This window comes from Lagenorhynchus albirostris, chromosome 1, assembly GCF_949774975.1.
Source record: "Lagenorhynchus albirostris chromosome 1, mLagAlb1.1, whole genome shotgun sequence".
NCBI classification, from domain to species: domain Eukaryota; kingdom Metazoa; phylum Chordata; class Mammalia; order Artiodactyla; family Delphinidae; genus Lagenorhynchus; species Lagenorhynchus albirostris.
Window position 1 is genome coordinate 53,682,048 of NC_083095.1, and position 9,413 is coordinate 53,691,460.

General features: G+C 36.6%; 1 pseudogene; it reads left to right on the forward strand.

Moving 5' to 3' along the window:
• The first annotated feature begins 4,020 nt into the window (after positions 1–4,020).
• On the forward strand, positions 4,021–4,331 carry LOC132530392 (ATP synthase subunit g, mitochondrial-like; annotated as a pseudogene).
• Positions 4,332–9,413: the final 5,082 nt, after the last annotated feature.

A 9,413-nucleotide genomic window follows, 5' to 3' on the forward strand; every position in this document is an offset into this window, starting at 1 on the left:
CTTCTCATCTGCTAGCCCCTGAACAGGGGAAGCCCAAAGTTCCAGGCAGATGACACAGCTTATAATTCAATAAAGCTCTTGCTGTGTCCATGGTGAACCTGTTGTATACCTTGGAGAAATAGGACTTCTAAACCCTCAGAACCCAGGGCACACTTGACAAGAATATGTATTTGCTGTTGATGATGGCAGGTGTTTGATATCTATATTCGTTTACTTTGTCCTGAAAACAAACACGAGGTTTCTGGATCAGGGAAGATTATTAATACGACAGTAAGCACATCTGTTCCCCATACCTCATTTTCCCCCTTCCAGGTGATGCAATGCGAGCCATATGGTTGGGCCTGCAAGTGCACAAAGGAGGTTTCTTGCCCCAAAGGAGAAAAACCCCAAAATTATAATTCTGGGAGCAAATAGGGATTACACACTGCCCAGCTGCCTCCCTCTCCTCCAGAGAGAGAGAAATAAACTTTATCTTCCTGGGATAAACAAATCTTCTCTGGGAAGTGAAGAGGAAGTTTCCCAATTTTTAACCCTTTGGAATGTAAATGAATGACTGACATCAGATTTTATCTGCCTTTGTAATGTAAATACACACCTCTGGGAGAGAAATTTCTCAATCTCTCCAGAGGTCTCTATTCAGTCTTCTAAATTCTAGATTTGTCCTTTAACCGAGTTCCAGGTACAGAAAAACTGGGAAAGGATAAACACAAAATTTAGAGCAGAGCTCGCCTTTGGAAAGAGGAGATGAATAAGAATATGAGGGGATGCACAGGGGCTTCAAAATATTCCTAACATCCTGTCCCTTAACCTGGACACATGAGTTTCATCTTGTTTTATATAGCTTCTATATAGTTTATAATATATTATTGTGTATGTATAAAATATTGTGAAATATGTGGTTAATTTAAAATTTTTAAAGAATATCAGGACTAGTTTTCCATGCCTCATGTTGCTTTTTATTTACATTACCAGCAGAAATCCCAGCTCACTCACACTTTGTACCATACTGCTTTATATATCTCCTAACCTGACACAAATCTACCACAGCTCTTCAGCATCCCAGTGTTTTCTAGATTCCTCTGAAATCCAGGATTAAATATCCCCATACTATCATCATCATCACTTTCTTTACCTTGATACCTTAACTCGGGACTCTGCAAATTACAGCCAGGTCAAATTCTGCCTGATGCCTATTTTTTGTAAATAAAGTTTTAATGAATCACTCATTCACTTACATAAGGTCTATGGCTGCTTTCCCACTATAAGAGCAGAGCTGAGTAGTTGTGGCAGAGACCAGGTGGCCTACAAAGCCTAAAATATTTGCTAGGTGGACCTGTACAGAAAGTTTGCCAACTCCTGTCTCATCTAAATCCTGGCTCTTTCCTGAGATCACAGCCTCCACCTAGCCCACTCAGGACAAGGCTACTTTTTTATTTCCCTTTCATATGTACCTCACAACTGGAAGATAACACAAGGGTGTTATTGATACTTCTAAACCATGCTTCCTTCTCTTGACTTTTAAAAACACAAAATATTTGATACTCATGCCATTGCCCAACATACTTACTTAGACAGCCATAACCTTTAAAGACCTCTCACAGACAAATCTAGCCCCCAGATTACTGCCAGCCAACCCTACTGTGATTGTACATTTGACCATGCTATTATCAACAACCTCACTAACTCACCTTATATTCACATCCCTCTCTTTGGCCAGGCTAGCCCATCCTTCCATCTAATTTATTCTGCAGCCCACACTCTAGTAATATTTCAACTTTACACAACCAGTCCACTGTTTCATTCTTCATTACCCACCCCCACTGCCTTTGAAGTCTAGTTTCCCTCCCTAGGTAACCTAATGCAGTGTTTCTCAAACTTTAGTGTGTATATGAATCCCCTGAGGATCTAACTAAAAATGCAGATTATGATTTAGTAGACCTGGGATGGGATTTGAACTCTTCATTTCCAACCAGCACCCAGGAAGGCTGCTGTTGCTGGTCCTCAGATCACAGTAGCAAGGACCCAAATGTCATGTTCCATTAATTTAAGAGAAGTTACAGGGAAGGTTAATCAATGGGAGATGTTGAGTATAGTGAGTTATGTCTGAGTTTGCAAATGTGTAACTCTTATTAGGCTATTTGTGTTTGCTATTTAGAGCCCATTTGAAGTTAGGTTCCTGCTTTCCTCTAGAAACTGAGAGATAAGGACTTTACCTTCCTTGATGATTACATTTCAAAGGGATGGCCCTCAGGTCCTTGAGAAAGTCATTCATGGGTTATAAAACTGGCAAAAGGCTTTTAAAAAGATTTATATCTTAAGGGGAATTTACAAGTGTTCTAAAGTAAATGCTCTAGGAAAAGGGAGATCAGGAGCTTAAGAGTCAGAAGCCTGACTAAAGTTTAGTCAACCTGAGAGAAATTTTAAGGCCATCTTGGTCAACTGCCTCCATTTATCCTCCTTTCTAACTTTGATTCTCCCCTGAATCAGTCAACCAAACTCCTTCTCTCTCTCTGTCTCTGTCTCTCTCTCTCTCACACACACACACACACACACACACACATATTAATATTTAACAGTCTAGTAGTAAGTCGCTTCCCCAACAGTACTACTCCTGAAGCAGGAGGGAAGGGTGTAGGGCAAAACCTTTAAAGAATGACATAGCCACAGGACATGACAAAAACTGGTATTAGGTCCAAGATGGCAGAAGATCTAACTTCCTGTAGACCTTGAACCTCATTATATTCTCATTGTAATACATTAGCATGCTAAATGACACACCCACCAGGGCCATGACAGTTCCAAGGCCAACCATAAAAGACCAAAAAGTGGGCGGTGGTCCAATTCCTGGAAATTCCCACCTCTTCCCTGAAATAGTTGGAATAATCCTCCCACTCATTAGCCTATGAAATTACCCAGCCCATAAAAACTAACCATGCCATATTTCAGGGCCTCTTGCCTTCTGAGATGGCCCACACTCTGTCTGTGGACTGTGTTTCTCCCAAGGCTGTTCTTGACTTTTGAGATGGACTGCATTCTTGTCTATGGAATGTGTATTTCTCTAAATAAATCCACTTAGCTATCATTTTGTCTCTCAGTGAATTCTTTCTGTGATGAGACATAAAGAACCTGAGTTTCATTAAGTCCTGAGACAAGGTGTGTGATCTTAATTAAAAGTGGTTCAAGTCCCAATCTGGGTTTAGGCTGGGTTCGAGTACTGGCACGTGGGTTCAAGTCCAATCTGAGTTGCACGGTTTCACTCCCATGAAAGCCTATTTCTATTCCAATGTTCTCTGTGTCAGGAAATGCTACCACTGTACACACCAAATGCTCAGCCAAAAACCTAGGAGTAATCATTATTTCCTCTCTAAACCGTGACATCAAATTCATCAGCAAGTCCTATGTAGTTCTACCTCAAATATATATTCTTTATCCATCCACTCATTATTTCTGTTGCTCCAATAGATATATAAGTAACACAAGGATCCATTAACTCTCATTGGTCTATTGCAATATCCTGCTAAGTAGCTTTTCTAACATTGTTCAAAGTCTTTCATACTCAAGTGATCATTTCAGTTAGGGGGGTATTTTGAGCTGGGATATTTGCATATAGGATTATTTATACGTTTGCCTTTATGAAACACTTATAAGGAATAATACAGAAAATAATGTTGTTATTTTTGGTGAAGAAAATCAATTTTGTATAGTTTATTTCCACCTAAATAAAATGTGAATTTTGTTTAAAAAAAAAAAGCTAACATTTCCAGAAGTCTACTTCAATAACGCTCAGCTTTCCACTGTTTAAAGTTTCACCAATACTTAATTCCATATTATAAGCTGTGAATTTCACTATAAGGCAGCTTTAAGTGCATTTGTATTTATTATTCCTGTAAACAGAAGATAAGCATAATTTATGTATTTGTACAGAGCTCATTTATATTCCTTAAAAAATCCATATGTTGGCTCAGAATTAAAAGTTTTCAAGTCGGCCACTTGGGGTGACAGGCTTTCCGTCCTAGAACCATGGCCCAGTTTGTCTGTAACCTCATGGAGAAGGCCCCGGTGCTGGTCAACGCTGCCGTGACTTACTCGAAGCCTCGACTGGCCACATTTTGGCACTGTGCTAAGGTTAAGTGGTTCCTCCAACCCCTGCTGAGATCCCTACAGCTATTCAGAGCTTGAAAAACATTATCAATAGTGCTCAAACTGGTAGCTTCAAACAGCTCACAGTTAAGGAAGCTCTACTGAATGGTTTGGTGGCCACTGAGGTGTGGATGTGGCTTTATGTTGACGAGATCATAGGCAAGCATGGCATCACTGGCTATGATGTTTGAAGACCAATCTTTGCCTTATTATTTGGGAGTTCTTGGACCATGTGTGAGCAGACTGCTATTGAATAAAATAAAACAGTGTCAAAAAAAAAAAAGTTTTCAGTGTTCTAACCAAAATTTATTTCAACTTTGTCCATGAATGTTGGTATAATAATTAGACACTAAAACCTAGATTTCATTTTGTAAAAGTATTATTAACCCAAAGTAGCAGTATATGATTACCAGTCAGAAATAATTAGATTAGGCCTTTATTCTTAAAAAGTAAGAAACATCAATAAATGGAAAATCTATTATCAGTTTTTGACATAGATTTTTTGATGTCCTTTTCAAAGACAAATATTTTCCAAAAATCAAGGCTATTTCAAATTAACAATTTCAAACCCTTCCCATCATTTTTACCAGAATTCCTAAGTCATGTTGTATGACTTTATTACCAATCATTCATAAGCACACTTAAGAACTTTTCTATAAAGTATGATGAAATTGTCCTTAAATCTATAATTTCTAAATTGACTATGAATTATGAATCTGAAGGAAAAGTAATGCCTAAAAAATAATCATTATTGATAAATAGCCTATAAGAAAGAACTGTGATAATTATGAATGTTTCAACAGCAAACAAAAGCTGAACTTAATTTGGCTTCAGAAAAGAGAAAATTTTATTAATAAGCATATGTATTTCACAGAATAGAAGGACAAAAATGCAGCTGTATCTCATGAACAAATTGAAATGTGCGGGTTGACTGTCCTCAGTCTCTCTTTGTTTTCACATTCTTTCCTTCTGTAACTTCCTTCAGTTTTTTTCTCATGCTGCAGACCAGTTCCTCTGCTTTTTAGGCAAATCCCTCTACTCTTCAGAAAACAACTGAGTTTAAGATATCTGTCTCTATCCCAATTCCAAAATTCTTAGAGGATAGATCTCTTTTCTTACCTTTTATCAAAAACCTATCTCTGGACTACTAACTTTTGCTAAATAGGCTATAGTTTTTTCAGAGTGATTACAAGGATGGATGGAAGGTAGTTCCAGAAAAGTAATACGACTGGTCAGATAGAATAATAGGTATGTAGATTTAAAGACTCAATAGTATAAAGATGTCAAGCTACCCAAAGTGATTTATTAATTCAATGCAGTTATCATTAAAATTCTATGTTTGATGAAATATAAGCAGATTCTAAAATGTATTTAATTTCTCAAAGGACTAAAAATAAATAAGTTACTGCTGAGGAAGAAGATGGAGGGAGGACTGGTTTTCCAAATATCAAGATTTCCTATAAAGCAAAGTAATTAAGACAGTGAGATTTTACGGCAGCATAGAAGTCAGACCAATTAAATAGAATAGAGGGACTTCCCTGGTGGCGCAGTGGTTAAGAATCTACCTGCCAACTCAGGGGACACGGGTTCAAGCCCTGGTCCGGGAAGATCCCACATGCTGTGGAACAACTAACCCCATGTGCCACAACTACTGAGCCTGCGCTCTAGAGCCTGTGAGTCACAACTACTGAGCCCGTGGGCCACAACTACTGAAGCCCGTGCGCCTAGAGCCTGTGCTCCGCAACAAGAGAAGCCACCAGAATGAGAAGCCTGCGCACTGCAACAAAGAGTAGCCCCCCTCGCCGCAACTAGAGAAAGCCCATGCGCAGCAACAAAGACCCAACACAGCCAAAAATAAATAAATAAATTTATAATAAATAAATAGAATAGAGGTCCCAGAAACAGACATAATGTCCACAATGCAGATATATGGCAGTGGTGACACTGAAGGACAGTGGGAAGCATGGTTTTTTTAATCAGTTGTGTTAGGAAAATAGTGTGTCAACTGTGGAAAAAAATTCAGTATGCCAAAAAAAAACCCAACAAAACAAAAAAACAGTCATCACCATATAATATCTTGTTCCAAAGAGATCTTAATTTTTTAGATTTTTATGTCATGGATAATTTTAGAACTAAGAATAAAGGGATATTTAGAGGCTATTTTATTAGAAATTTAAATGAGAATTTAAACATGGCTAGTCCAAATTTTATTCTATATTTTCCTATTTTTGAAGATATATACCTAAAATGGACAATATCTTCTGAATAAAACCAACTTTTCATTATTGCAATGTATGAATGATGAACATATCCAGCTTATAAATATTGGTTCCAGATTGCAAATACATCTCTAATAATTTCAAATTCGTCATTACTTCTTGTTCTTCTTTTAGCACTTATATAATCAATACACAATGAAAAAGTTTTTTGAAACTTTGACAGCTCACAGTGCTTTTCTTCTGCTCCAAAATTGGAAAGTAGTCTCAGTTTTAGGTTTATAAATACGAACTAGATTGATGAAACCAGTGGATTTTGTTTCATGTCTACACCATCTATTTCCTTCCAATGTCTTTTTTCAATCTTACTCTTAGCATTTGTCCACTTATGAGCATATCAGGAACATTTTGGTAAATAAACATAATAAAAGATGAAAGAATACTGTCACACATCCTTTCAAAAAAAATTTCAGATTCTTTTTTAATTGAAATATAGTTGAATACATTATATTGATTTTAGGTGTACAACAGAGTGATTTGACATATATATACATTATGAATTGATCACCACAATAAGTCTAGTAACCACCTGTCACTATACAAAGTTGTTGTAATATTACTGTCTATATTCCCTATGCTGTAATAATTACATCCTTATGACTTACTTTATAACTGGAAGTTTGTACCTCTTAATCCCCTTCACCTGTTTGCCTAACCCTCCCATCTCCCTTTCCTCTGGCAACCAACAGTTTGTTTTCTGTATCTATGAGTCTGTTTCTGTTTTGTTTGTTCATTTGTTTTGTTTTATAAATTCTACATATAAGTGAAATCATACAGTATTTGCCTTTCCTTGTCTGACTTATTTCACTTAGCATAATATCCTCTAGGTCCATCCTAAAAATGTCCGGATTCTTGTTGCAAAATTTTGTGCGACGATGTCATTCCAGCTGAATGACTAACTGAATGAGAATATCATATTTTCCATTTATCCTTAGAAATATATTGTTCACTTGTTGATTCTTGAATTTGAGAAAGTTCATCTCAGACATCATAATCTGAAGACTCATAGCTGAGACTGTGCTTATAAAATCTATTTCATCATCATTATTAAGAGTCTAGGGTTCACTGTGGTGCTGTCTCACCACCTGATTTATCTCCTGATTCATATCATATTTGTGAAAACTCTTCTTTCATAAATTTTCTTCTCTTCACCATTATAAGCAGAAAATTCTCAACTGTGTTCAAGAAAGGTAAGACAATACTACAGAGATGATGTTTCGAATCATCTTCTTTACTTTTTGAGAAATGGCTACAATATTTTGGATAAGGCAATAAGAAAAATAAGAGTGATTCAATGACGAAGGTTTGTTTGTTTTCATTTCAGCATGAGCCTTATAGAAAAAAATCCATTAATCTTCTACTTTCTTATTATTTCAGTCTTTTTTAAAGCATCATTGATAATAATTGATGAGTAATGACAATCCCCACTATGATAAAATAGCCAGGTCTTTCAAAATAAGATCACTGAGATCCTGTTATGTAACTTTACTTTATAAAAGGGTTCCACGTATCATATGGTAACTGCAGATAGAGTGAGTTTTGTTTATTAAAAATACTCCTTTTTTCCTCTGACAGACTTTTAATAAAGAATAAAGTTCCTAAAGTATCAGTCCTTATATACAGTTAGAAGCACTCAAGAAATGAAACTCAAAAACAAGAAATGGGTTCAATGAATGCTGATGTTGTCCCAAAAGTTAATTAGAACTCCAACTTTTCTTAGGGAAATTAAAAACCTAAATGTGAAAGGCAAAGCTCTAATCCTTTTAGAAGATACTCTATAAGAATGTCCTTATGATCTAATTTGGATGGGATGTGTCCTGGGCTTTGAAGTTTTAAAAGATCCCCAGTTGATTCTAATGTGTAGACAAGCTTCAGAAACAATGAGCTCAGGGAATTTTTTATTGATATTTATGAAGATTAAAGTTTAGACTTGTCAGTTTTTTGCTTTCAAATGGATCTCTTCCTTTTTTTCTCTTCATTAAGCAATTATTTAAGTAAAAAAAAATACTAGATAAACCATTCTAAGGAAGCTTATATTACTGTACATCTTTAATTTGCTTTAATATTGCTGTATGTCTCTATATGTATCTATTTCATGCAGACATATCGTTAAATATTATGAAGATACATACAAACATGTTTATATTTGTATCCAAATAATCATCTTTGGAAAACAAATATCAGTACAGAACTAAAAATGTACCACATTTGAAATTACTTTGAAAAGCTGGTAAGAATATCTGTGCATTTTGGAGTGACCTTACACATTCTTTTTTTGTAGTAATGATATTTCAACTCATAAGTAGTCATTTTTTTAAAAAGTAACTGGGTGCCTGAGAAAGGAAAGAGATTTTTCTCTTCTGAGGTTCAGCGACATATACTAAATTATACCATGTTTAAATTTCCAACATTGCATTTCCATCAGACAATAGCATTGCTGTGATTAAAAGATGAATCAGAGAGATAAAATGAAAACTGAAACAGGAAATATCTTCAAGTTAGAGGCTTGGTTGGCTTCTCTCCCTTGGACTGATTACACACAATGATTTGAAATCGTTCTCTTTTGCTGCAATGAAAAGGCAACTCATTGTCACCAGAATCAATCACTCAGAAGTGAAAAATAGGCCAAATCTACACTAGCAGAACATGCAATGAAAATAACTTCTGGGCTTCCCTGGTGGCACAGTGGTTGAGAGTCCGCCTGCTGATGCAGGGGACGCGGGTTTGTGCCCTGGTCAGGGAGGATCCCACATGCTGCGGAGCGGCTAGGCGCGCGAGCCATGGCCTCTGAGCTTGCGTGTCCGGAGCCTGTGCTCTGCAACGGGAGAGGCCACAACAGTGAGAGGCCCGCATACCGCAAAAAAAAAAAAAGAAAATAACTTCTGGTTTTAGAGAGACCCATGATCAACTGAGATCCTAAAATTATTGCCAGCCAAAAGAATTGGGGTCTGTTAATGGGGAAGCTAGACTTCCATATATATTTTATACAGAACAACA